The 13,126-nt window shown below is 48.3% G+C and overlaps 1 long non-coding RNA gene across 2 annotated transcripts; it reads right to left on the reverse strand.

Moving 5' to 3' along the window:
• Positions 1–1,535: 1,535 nt before the first annotated feature.
• On the reverse strand, positions 1,536–11,429 carry LOC123068486 (uncharacterized). 2 transcript variants are annotated; one of them, XR_006431780.1, is made up of 5 exons: positions 11,026–11,429; positions 2,696–2,764; positions 2,518–2,592; positions 2,121–2,439; positions 1,536–2,043 (listed from the first exon to the last, which is right to left on the reverse strand). It is a non-coding gene; the product is annotated as an uncharacterized lncRNA (long non-coding RNA). The 2 variants fall into 2 exon arrangements; XR_006431779.1 differs by lacking the exon at positions 2,696–2,764.
• Between the last annotated feature and the right edge of the window lie 1,697 nt (positions 11,430–13,126).

Here is a 13,126-nt window from a genome sequence, read left to right on the forward strand (position 1 = left end):
GAATTGTAAAATTCACACCCTCTTTCATTTTAATATCACCTTGATGATATCCCCTGCTGCAACTTGCATATATTCTGCAGCTGGAGATCGTCCATTGGTTTTGGTCCATGCATGCAAGAACGCATGCTAGCTGCAGACGCAGTGTTGGTTTGGTCAAGTTCATGGAATCCACTCGGAGCGTATGTGGAGAGTAGACTTTGACAGGAAAATTTTCCAGGTCTGGGGAGTTTGGAGTTAACTTGTGGCAATGTCCTAGCTGCTTCGCATTGCGCACATGCACAGTTCATGCATTTCATGGGCGTCTTATTATTTTAGCAACACTAATACTCACTCCGCTTTCGCAAACAGATGGCTTCCTGGAAAACGTGCAATCTAAACTTTTAATAACAAAAGGTAGCAATCAACTGAACATATTGGAGTTGTTCAAAAAAAAACTGTACATATTAGAGAGTGTTTCAATGTATAAAAGGTTAACACGTAAAACAAGGGCTATCTGCAAGTGCATCTCAATATTAGCTTCTAAAGGCTGGGCCACGCTTCAAATTCAGGGTTTTGACGAAACACTCTTCCACTAGAAATCACACCTTCAACTTTAGAGAACAAGGACAAAAGAAAATTGTAGGTATACTAATTTGTAGGATGACGCGTTGAACCTGCAATTTTTTTTCTGTTTGGGAGATTTCACAAAATGGGATAACAGCTGTTATTCCCATGAGATAGTACGTGTACTTAATTTGTAAAACTGTATGTATGAAGTAAAATGCACAAAATAACTGTAATATTGATGGTAATTCCCAATAAAGGAAATTAGTATCATCACCAAGTACATTTTGTCTGCACTGATCAGTTTCCTCAGCATCTTATTGATTAATTGACTCGGATACGTACCGCAATTTGTTTGATGTCACTTGCGGCTGGAATATCTTGGCACGTCATCAAAGTGGCGGCACCTGAGAGAAAAACAAGGAGGCATTAGCTACTAGCTAGCCGTGGTTTTCTTTTCCCACCATGGGAGACTGTCCACTTGGCAGGTTTTGAAACCCGCCAAAGCTATGGAAAGGTGCTCCAAGTTGGAATTGCCAAGTGGATTTAGATTATTGGTGAGAAGGACATACCCCGATTACATGCATGCATGAACATCTTTTGTGTCTTGTGCTTTGTAGTTATATTGTTTATATAAACACAATTGGACACGTTGGTCCATTTGCTAGTGGTTTGGTTCTTCCGAAATGCGCATCTAAAGGAAGAAGAGTCGACGAAAACATGTCGTCAAGCACGCGTTAGAGGACTCTTTTGCGTGGATGCATTCATCTTCCTCGCAATCGAAAGAAATGGTAGAAGCATATACCTCCGTGGGGCTAGCATGTACTTGCCAGCACTGATCTTATTAGCTGTTGAATTTTACGGCAATTAAGACCTTCTGGAAAATCAAGTTGTGTGCTTTCTTGAGCAGACCAATGAAAGCTCCAGCAGCCCGTCAGGGAGCGTACGACATGTAGTAATGATACTGCAACTGTTGCAAGTCTCGTACCAACTAAATGTAGATCCAATTAGTAACTAGCATCCGCGCCTGAGGCTGAGCCCCACAAGGTACCAATTCATAAAAGTTTACAGGAGGTACCACTGAATCCACAGGACAACGTATAATTCAGCTGTCAAGTGGAGCTTACATGATTCAGGTCTCGTTGCAGGTAGCCCGGCACAAAACTTGACACACCCCGTCGAAAAGAGTAAAAAGTAATTTTAGATGCGACATTAATTATGATCTAAGGGCACAACAAAAGTTGCACAAAAGAAAATTAGGAGAAATAGATGCAAGAGAAACTGAAAACTACTACTATCAAGCTACACCACAAGGACTCCCCACCTTAAGAATCATTACTCCTTGGTGCACTTATTGAGTACAGAGAGTACTTGCGGCGCATCAACCGTCCTCGCCGAACTCATTCCTATACTTCTTGTGTACCTCCGTCTTGACAACGGTCGACCTCTGCCAGCTATGATCTTCTTGACATCGGTCTTTTGGATCAGGGGTGAAAGAATCTGCAACCCAGCAATACACTTGAGAGACTCAATTCAACAGAGATCTTTTGGAGGAAATGTCATCTATAGTATCTTACCTGTGAGGCGATCAGGCGCCTTTGGATGCAAGCTCCTCGATCGTGGTCTGTATAGCGCCACCATCAGTCCAAAAGAAGAACATTGCGTCCTGTGTCTTGCACACGGGCTCAAACAACACATCTTTCACCTGTTAACAAATACTAGCAGGAATTAGAAACTTGTCACATTGTACAGAGTACAGACACACCTCAGGATTGTGCGAAACAACTTGTGCTGTTACAGAGAGCGATGTCGGAACCAGAAAATCCATCTGTCCCACGACCCAAGACCTCAAAATCACTTTCCCATGAGCTGTGTGCTGTATCCCCAAAGATGGACCTGAGTGGATTGCGAAAGATCATGACAACCTTTCTAAACAGAACTTTTATGTAGTGTGCACAGATGTTTCTTCAGTACCTTAAACCTATGCTGCATTGCTTGCGAGTCAGGTAAAGGAATGTAGATACGCTTGTCAAACTGTCGCTGCACAGCCTGAAATAATAAATATATATCAATTGCCAAACTGCTCAAGAGATATCAAGAGAATCTTTATAAACCTAAATGGCACAAGTGTATTTGACAAGTCTTCAGAAACCTGGTCCAGAGCATATGGCGTACTCGTAGCAGCAAGAACAAGAACTTTATAATTACTATGGCCAACACCCTGGACAGTTACAGAAAAACAAGCAAAATACTTTATAATTACTATGGCCAACACCCTGGACAGTTACAGAAAAACAAGCAAAATTCCTAACCTGTTTGGGTGAGGAATCTATACTACTGTGTTTGGTACCAGATATCCAGTGTTATAACTAATAGCCAGTGACCGGTCCAGTATTAGCCAACACTGTTTGCTAAGGAATCTGTGGGGACAACGGCTTGACCAAAATCAAATGGAAATAATGCTCATTTTTTCTCTTAACATGCAACAGTAGTGGTGAAGTAGAAAAAGCTAGACTCAATCTGTACACGGAATGTGTCTGGCTATTACTTCTCCATTTCTGAACTATTGGAATCATTACCATCCTAAGTACAAAATTCCAACTAAGCACGTCCAGTCGCCATGTTCTGCAGCAGAAGGCACATTCAGAAACAGTTCACAACATTATAGGCTGCAAACATACACCTGCATCTGTACAAGATGTTCGGTCTTGATTCTCCTAGAAGCTTCACTTTTATTGCTTTCTCCATGTGTACCACATAAAGAATCAATTTCATCAACGAAGATAACTGAAGGAGCATTTCGTGAGCCATTTGGGAAAGATTAACAACTAATTTCTCGCTCTGTTCAATCCATTTCAAAACAACGTCTGATGAAGATATAGTGCAGGTAAATTGAATGCATTAATATGAATAACTTTAAGAGCAGCCCACATAAGTTTGCATGGTACAGTGCCCACTACACATGTTTGCCAAATGTTGTATGCTATGGCTTCATAAACGCTAGTTCTTACTTGCAATTTTAACATACCAAAAAGATGAGCAGCAATAGTTCACCATACTCTTCCCCGACCCCTGCGTCGCCTTCCCAAGGCGGCTCGGTCGGTTGCCCCAGATCCGCCGCCCCAGTCCCCTCCTCCTCCAAGCCCTCCTCGCCGCCGCCGGAGGAGGCCGCTGGGCAAAGCCGGGCCAACGGACGGTGGCGGCGGTGCTCCCTTTTTCTCTCGCATGGTGACTCTAGGGGGGGGGGGGGGGGGCTCGGGCCAGCTAATGGCGAGGCACGGCTTGGCTCCGTCGACTTTGGATCCTGCACAAGGAGCGGCGCGACAAGCGTCCCCGGGCGGCAGGTAGCTTCTGCTCATGTGTGCGTTGGGACGGCGGCACCAGAAATGGTGCAGGCTTTGGCCGGCGGTATTTCCTCTGGCATGTTGGGGTGGGTGGCGGCCTCCCCTCCAAGTTTTGGTGGCGAACGGCAGCGTCTTGAAGATCTGCATCTTGGCTGGATGTGGTCGCCAGATGTAGCTCATCGATGTTGGCTGACGGTGAGGTAGGCGGTGGCCTCGGCATGCTGATGGTGCGATCGCTGTGTTGGGGGTGTGCGGGCCGGCTCGCATAAGTGCCTCGGGGATGGTGGTCCAGAAGGCTCCGAGCGAAAGTTTCCCGGTTCTTGCCGGTAGCAGCATCGGTGCTTGTGGGCGTCGCTCTCCTCCTTGAGGCGTCGCCATGGAGTCTTCTTCGACCTTTCCCATCCTCAGAGCAAGCTTTTCAAGGGAAATCCTAGACCAGTCCGGTCAGGCAACGGGCGTTGTTCTCACGTCGTCTTCCTCCGTTGGGGCGTCGCCTTGAAAATCTTGCTCCCATCCACATTTCTTGGTGGGCTTGACGCACGTGGCGTCACAGTTGGCAGGTGGCCACCTACCAACTGGTGATGCATGGATCCCGTGAGATGCCTTGCGCGGCAATGATAGCGATGAAGAGTGATGGTTTAGTCACGGCAAGAACTTGGTAGTCAGCGCTTGTTCCGGCATGTCCGACGGGTCTTCGTGTTGGTCTTTTACTGCTAGAAGTCAGAGCTGTCATGTATTGTGTGGCAACTTTGACCTGCATTGGGCAGTCCTCTCATGAAGATCTTCATTGGCGCGAGCTTTGCATATGTTCAAATCTCGTCATCAGAATCGGAGCTACCAGTCCTCTACGCGACGAGTCGATTGTTTGGCATGGGCCGGTGCGGGCTTTGCAAAGCCGCTGCGACGAGGCTTTCTTTGGTGGCTGTTCTTCAGTAAAGTTTGAGTTGCTGGCTCGAGGAGTGATGACATGACCCCGGTGGACAACTTTGACGGCGGCTTTCTCTTTGGTGGTGCCTGCGGCTTGTGTTGGTAGCCAGGTTGGTTGGGTGTTCCCTCGAGGCTGTCGTGTTCCATGACGGACTACGAGTGTGTTTGTGCCAGTTTTCCGTTAATTAACCTGGCAATTCTCTTCTTTACTAATGAGATTTGGCAAAGCTTTTGCCTCCGTTTAGAAGAAAAAAATGTGCAACAGAGAACTTTCCTAGTTTTGATTTTTTTTTTAAATAAGCTATCTTGCCTGCATCAGAAGGACATGACTGGGGCGGTGAAGTACTACCCGCTCGTGCCAAGAGGTCATGATCCTTCCCCGCATGCGCCCCTCTGAACAATGTAGTTGTCCTTCAGACAGCACTGCCGGAATGAAAACTCCAACAGTTGGCGCGCCAAGTAGGGGCAATGCATGGAGATCAATCCCAGCTGATTGAAATGGCCCTATCCGTGCGAGCTGGCTTCGCACCAAGCCGGGTCTCTTCCTCGGCCCCCTCCGCCTCGTCCTGGACATGGCCGAGGATCTGATCCGCACGATCCTCTTCTCCAAAGGGAAGATCTTACGCTTTGGTGCCCTCGGGTTCAAGGCCGACGGCTCGCGGATGCCTCCACCCCTTAGAAGAGCCCTACGGTGACGCCTGAAGCTTCAAGCAACCAACCTCCCTAGAGGCCGGACAGGTTGGTGCCAAGTGGGACAAGAAGAAATGGGCTAGCCATCCTGTCCAGGGATTGGAAGAACTTAAGCCCCAAGATACCTAACTGACTGATGGCGGAGATGTGCCCCCTTCATGGACAATGTTCACGGCACAAAGCGGTGGAGTGCCACATCATACGTCGGCAAGGGAGCACCAGAAGACTTGCGCCTACAAAAGCAGCATGGAAACACAGTCGGGCTGCTCCGAACAGCTCTGGCCATGCTCAGGCAAGTCACAAAAGCGAAGGCGTGCCCCGAGAGCCTCGAAAGCAGAACCTTGGCAGAGCAGCTCGTCGAGCAGTGGGCGGAACATGCAAGCTCCATGGCATAAGACCGATGAGTGTCATCTCCTTCACCAGCACGCAAGGAGGACCGAGCCAGAGCTTTTGCCCTAAACAACGGCGAACAGGACTCCCTACCTCCCATGGACGGATTCACGGGAGGCAACAAGGCCATTAGCAAGGACTAAAGCACAACGAGGGGCAAGCATGGCGGCGGCCTCCCAAGTCCCAAGCTTCCGGTGCCCAGGCGCACTCCGGCCAATTCTCAAGGTGGCCAAGGTGTCATGCCACCTCTCGTCGTCTTCCCATTGGTACCTAAGCCCCTCATCTTCGGGGCTACAACCCCGAAGGTGTTAATGGGTTGAAGGGAGCGTCGTAAACATCATCCACGTTAGAGTGCTGGATAGCTTACAAGTCCCCTGCTCCAGCGTTGAGTTGGTCCGCTCTCCCATCCACGAGGTTGTCTGCACGCATTGCTCCCAAGCCCTGGGGAGGGTTAACCTCCAAGTCACCTTCAGCTCAACATGGACCAACGGGTTGCGTTTTGAAGTACACGTTGTACCCCGCTGTTCTTGGACGTCCCAGCTTCGTGCTCTTCAAGGCCACCCCTTGCGACGCATGTCTTCAGCTCTAGATGATGGGCCCCAGGGGAGTTATCGTCGCACAAAGGACACAGCCCCCGATCCCTTGGACAAGGAACGCCGTCAGGTAGGACAGATTGTGTCCGACCCATAATCGGCGGTCAACTCCATACGCCCAGACTTGCCTACCGTTCCAACGCTGGCCCAGAGCCCGACCGTGACCGGATGCTCGCCAGGGTCAAAAGGGGAAGGTGGATGCGGGGATCCTCCGAGACCAACGTTCCGGGCATCCCAATCGTTGAATAGGGGGCTGACAGGGTTCGAATTGAGAAGTTGTGTCTTCGACTTTTGGTGAGGAGTGGTGAGGTAAAGCACGTGAAGTTGTACCCCCTCCCTGAGTTAGACCGATCAGGGAGGCTAATCTGGAGGCCTTTTGACCAGGGTTGCCGAAACGGAGAAGGGAACATACAGAGGAAGGAAACAACATGGGGAAACCTAGCTTTTCAGACCCGAGCTTTTCAGCTCTTTCAAGGTACCAACAACTGACCCCAGGGTCCTAAACTGCGCTAGCACACCCAAGTGAAGGGTGATCATGGCGTGCCTCGTGGGTTGAAAGTTGAACCCCTTCCAAGAGGGGCATCAAGCATCATGGTTAGGGAGACAGTACCTAAGCAAGAGGTGAGGGCGTTTCCCATGGGAGGTAAACTTTGTCGACCTATCAACCGCCACTGGGTACTCCGAATGATTCATGATACACCCCCACAGTAGGCCACTAGCCAGATTCCCCAACTAAGAGCAAACTGGACATCGCCACAGTTAAGCTTCATGCACTAGCCAAGGCAACCAAAAGTCCGAACTCATGGAAAGGGCTAGGCAATCCACATATACACTTCAACACCCCCTCTCACGTGTGATGCGGAAAGTCAACACTTGGATAGACTCAGAGGTATGGCTCAAGAGGCCTATAGGCGGACACAAAGGGGGGAACAACAATTTTCAGATAAATTGCGAAAGCCAGGACTTGAACTCAAGACCTTAGCTCTGATACCATGTTAAGCTTCATGCACTAGCCAACTCAGCCAAAAGTCCGAACTCATGGAAAGGGCTAGGCAATACACATATACACTTCAACAACCATATCCTACCCGTTAATAACTATTAGCCACGGCGTCCCCGCCTAGCAGGGTGGATGTCACTAGGCGACACATTCCCTTCCAACCTTTTTGCCTGACTACTCCCGACTCGCAGTGCTCCCTCTCTATGCATGTAGTCACCAGATGGCAGAACAAAGAGCAAATGGGAACAAAAGGACAAGAGATTCAGTAATGCAAGGCAACCAAACATGTCGCCCAAGTTGACATGCGTTACATAAACAATGCTCTTTTATGTTTTATTGCTTGGAAAGGATGAGAACGATGAAAGATGACGAAAAGCGTCATGACCGAGGTGATCAAGTCAACGATGCCAGAGATCCGAATCGTCAATTGTGGCATGAGGGCGTGTGGTGACTATGGAAGGAACTTACAGGTAGAGAGCACTCATACTATTACAACTGACAATCACATCAATTGGTTCAAAGGTCGTTCACGGAAAATCCAATAGAGTCGATTTCAAGAGAATAAGAAATTAAGTTTTTAATGATACTAGGAGTAAGAACATGGCAAAGATGGGGCGATTTGGGAAATGAGAAGGGATGCGGAGTTGGCTGGACGTGGTGACGGGGATGGAAGACCCATTGCCACACGATGACTTGCCGATAAATAGGATGGGGAGAAAGGGAATGGACAGTACCGGCATCAGACATTTACACCGTGGCGTCATCCATACACCAGTTTGCCGCAGGCTGGTGAAGGCTCATGGTGTTGAGCTGATTGACGAGGGCGGAGGGATTCCATGTCATGCAGTTTGGCGCGAGCGACTGGGTGGCAGGCCAGCAAAGCAAGCGCCATGTAGTCATGCGCCACAACACGTGGGGTGTCGAGGCATGCACCAAGGATGCTGGCAGGAGAGGCATGTCAAGGCACCATCGGGATGCATCTGAATGGTCATATCCAAGGACTGAATGTGGAGGGCCACGACTGTTTGCAGCCAAGGTGAGCTACGGGAGGACTGTTGCAGCCGTGGTGCAGGCCGGGACTGCTGCCATGGGAGGCTTCCAAGGCAGCATCTGAGGATGAGCGGTTGTTCTTCGGCTTGAGCTCCTTCTGAAGGAGCATGTTGCGCATTTGGAGGATGGGAAGGGTGTTGGCATGGGAATGAGGCTGGCGATGTTCTCGAAGTCCTCCTCAAGCCCCTTGAGCATGTTGTACACAAGTTGTTTGTCGGTAACGGGCACGCGAACATTGGCGAGCATGTCAGCTTCCGTTTACTGCTTGTGGCATTAGTCGGCGATGGAGCGGTTGCCTTACTCGAGTTTGCGAAACTCCTAACCGAGGTACATGGCGCAAACCCTGTAGTAATCGCGGAAGAGGGTGGCGATGGACGTTCAAACCTTGCATGCAATGGTTTCCCCCTCCACCATGTCGAGGATGTTGAAGGTGATGGATTTAAATAGCTAATGCATGACGGTGGCATATAGGTGAAGCCATTCCTAGTTGCCAATGGGCGAGGTCTGCTCCTTGTCGAGATGGTCCGCGAGCACAATGGTGACACGGAAGAAAGTGCGCTACTTGGTAAAGTTCGGAGCAGAGAGGTCATGAGTGATGGGAATGATGGCCTTCACGCTTTGAATCGTCGTGGCTTGAGACAAGAGGGCGTTGAGCGGGTTGCGAGTATCAGCCTTGATGCCGACTATGGTGGGAAGAGGGTGTGGTGGCTGCTTCGTATGGTAAGGAGGAGGTGTCGGCGGGAAGGGAGCCAACGAGATAGTTCGAGGGAAGTGTTTCGATCGAATAGCTGATACTATGGAAGTTTTAGAATAGAGACCCCAATCGTGACTTTCCTGATATCTCATATATATACACAAGAGAACACAATCCTGATAACTCATTGCATAATATACACAGGGATATAATCCCAATTACAATCCTAACCATAATGACCTGATTTTCCTAATTATGGCAGGTGCTAAGTATGGAAAGGGGTAACATAATATCACTGATATTCTGTATAACAAACATGATCTACTATTTCAAAGAAATAATATTGGTCTCTTTTAACTATTACACAAGCAACAGAATTTTAAAAAATAAATTAGAGTTCTACAATAAATCTAGGTAGCATAGGCAAAGGATGGTGTAACTTGTAAGGTTATTAATTTGCATCAAAGTCGCTAGTATAACTAATTATACAAAGATAAAAGTCATGAGACCAAAGACCGTTTTAAGGATGAAATCAGTAAGCATAAAGAACACTCTGTAGGTGAAATATATGATAACTATATCTTAAGAATGTCGAATCAGCCTCGGATTTCACAGTTTTAGCTTAATAAGACTTTAATGTTTAAAAAGAAACGCCCTTCATGGACTCTGCTGCCATATTTCAGTTTTAAGAACTAAGCATGAGCTAGAGCATTTCTAGTAGATGGTGTATCCAGTCGTCTATATGTGATCTGGCATATCAAATCCAATAAAACGCCCCCAGCAGATGTCTATCTCGTCCTCTTAAGGTTCACATTGTCCAAATTGCCTTCACATCCGCCGCATCTAGACTGCGCTCCCAATCCGCAAACCACCGACGCCTCCACCGTCCCGCGTTTTCCTCTCTCCCGAACAGATCCGCTTCACCGCCTGACCTCACCTCCGGCCACCTCCCTCAAGTGTGCACGGGAAGAAAAAAAATGAGCTCTCCAATTTTTCAAGCAGAGGGGTGTATGTGGTGGCGGATCACGTGGCTTCACCATGGCACCGAACAGAAAGGAAGGGGAAGAGCAGGGGGCCAGCCGTGCTTCTCCATGCCCTCGGAAGTAGAGGCCGGGCAGGTGGCATGGAATTGGGGAGGGGCGAGAGCAAGGAGCGAGGTGAAAAAGACAGTCGAAGGGAGTGGGGAGTGCAATGTCGCATCCCAAAGTTTTGACATGCCATCGGAAGAGCAGCCAGGCGGCCTGGTTGTAGTTGTGCGCTGACCGCGTCCGCATCAGGGGGCTTTGCCGTTCCTGCGGTGGTGCCACGAACATGAACTTCATGGCAGCCGTAGGAGTTTCTTTTCAAGAGGAACTAGCTAGCTAGCTACTTGCTGAATTCTGTTGTTGTGCTTACATATGCTTTCGATGTTTTTTCTTTTGTCATTGTTATGACTCATAATCTACAACTTGGTTTTGTACAGATGAAACTCAATGATTGCAGCCATTTCAACTTACATGGTTTTTATAGGAGATTATTCAAATATTAAAGAGAGAATGTAGAGGATGAAATTCAGAATATATGTTGGATGAAAGACATATAGAGGACCCTTTATAGATTATGTGGTCTATATGAAGATATGGAGGATCAAATTAGACTATCTACCAGAGATCCGCTTAAGGTCAATTGAAGCTTAAACAACATCTAGTATTCTGTGAGCATGTCTACATCTAGGAACTATATCAGCACAAGGCACAAAGTATTATATCACACAGGTGAACTGGCACATTGAAGGGTATGGAAATTCGGTCCTACCTACTGATAGGGCGGCCCGGAATGGACCTGAGGTCGAACACCACTCATCGGAGTAGCAAGGTGGAGGAATCCCGGCCGGCAAGGGGAGCCATGAAGCTAGGGCTCGTCACGAGCTCACCGTTCGTCACGAGCTGACGCGAGTGTCCCATTCTCACCACTAATTACTCCGGCGAATAGGTGGTCGCCGTAAGGGCAAGGCGGCGGCGGTTGCTCCACTTGAAGCGGTGGATTTAGGTGCTGTTGGGTGACCGGCAAGGTCGAGTTGGAAGGTGAAGGCGGTGGAGCAGGCGAGCTTCGAGGGGCGGTGGCGCTAATGGAGGACACGGCCGGCGGCGCTGAGGAGGGTGCACGCTGGGAGGCGGCGGCGTTAGGCAGAGGCAAAGCTAGGGTGGGCACGGTGGAGCCAGCGGGTGGGTAATGGATGAGTTGGGCTTGTGGGTAGGTCTAGCCCATTAGGCCGAGGGTTGCGGCGCAAAGACTTTTCGGTTTTTCCACTGTTGTAGCACGATTTTTCTAGGGTTTTCGTCAGGTTTTCTGTTTCTTTCTTTTCAATTTTACTTTTTTTCCCTTTTTATTTCTTTGGTTTTCTTTGTCATTTTGTCGGTTTTTTTAGGTTTTTCATTGGGTTTTTTCATTTATTTTTTCCAACTTATCTGGTTTTTTTTTCATTTTTCATTTTTCAGCATATGTGTCTACATTTTTCACGACCAATGTAAATTTTTCTACCCATCAGAGGCATTTTTGGTACACATTTCACATTTTTAAATACACTAACAACATTTTTTAATATATTTTTAATATATATATTTTTCATGTTTCAGCATATATGTACTCTCTGGCGCGCGGGCGGGACATTGCCATGGTCGGGTTGCAGGGGCAAACATTATAGAGATAAACCAGCTTGCAATTTTTTTGAGAGAATCCTCTAAGAAGAATATGAGAGAGAATTCCTTATTTGACAACATATTACATTATTAGCAGAGCACATGTCAACGGTTGTGTGGAACGTACCAATATGATGGCGGTGTCGGTGTCAAAACTGGCGGATCTCGGGTAGGGGGTCCCGAACTGTGCGTCTAAGACTGATGGTAACAAGAGGCGGGGGACACAATGTTTACCCAGGTTTGGGCCCTCTCGATGAAGGTAATACCCTACTTCCTGCTTGATTGATCTTGATGATATGAGTATTACAAGAGTTGATCTACCACGAGATCGTAGATGCTAAACCCTAGAAGCTAGCCTATGGTTATGATTGTGTATATCTATCGACTAGCCTGGCCCTGGTTTTTATAATGCACCAGAGGCCTAGGATAATAAGAGTCCTAGCCGAATACGCCGGTAGGGGAGGAGTCCTTGTCTTGATCACCAAGTCTTGTGGAATCTTCCTTGTATGCGGCAGCTGTCGAACTGGCCCATGAGTATACGGCCATGGGGGTCCTCGGCCCAATCTAACTGATCGGGAGACGACGTGGTGAGTACCCCCTAGTCCAGGACACCGTTAGTAGCCCCCTGAACCGGTATTCAAGTTGGGGACGCTCCTCGATTCTTCCGAACTCTTCTTCATCTTCGATCGTCGGTCTTGAAAACTGGTTCAACAAATCTTCTCATCTTCGATCTTGAGGATCGCCGAAGTGCATCCGAAGAGTTTACACGTCGGGTATCCGAGGAGCCCCTTTAAGTTTCTGGCCTTTATAAATGCCTTGTTATTTTTATGCCACACCTCGGGTTTGAAGTTGTTCCCGGGCGGTAGTGTCCTCTTGCGTCCGAGCTCCAACGCCGGACTGTATTCGAGGTATCTTTTGCAGCCGAGCGCCAATGTTGGGCTGTATCCAAGCTCCAACGCCGGACTATATCCAAGCTCCAACGCCGGACTGTATCCGAGGTATCATAGATCACCTTGGTTCTAAAAAGTTGAAGGAGTTTAGCCGTGCTTAATGCCGGAAATGCCCTCTATGGAGCCAGCCACTGGAGCCCGAGCTTTATGCCGGACTGCTTCCAAGGTGGTGCACCACCTCGACCGCGGGCTGGTTTTTTGTGAATATTTTTAACTGGTGCAATTTATTCACTGCCGAGATATATAGCAAGTATATGTATATCCAGT

This window comes from Triticum aestivum, chromosome 3B (genome assembly GCF_018294505.1).
Source record: "Triticum aestivum cultivar Chinese Spring chromosome 3B, IWGSC CS RefSeq v2.1, whole genome shotgun sequence".
In the NCBI taxonomy this organism is placed as follows: domain Eukaryota; kingdom Viridiplantae; phylum Streptophyta; class Magnoliopsida; order Poales; family Poaceae; genus Triticum; species Triticum aestivum.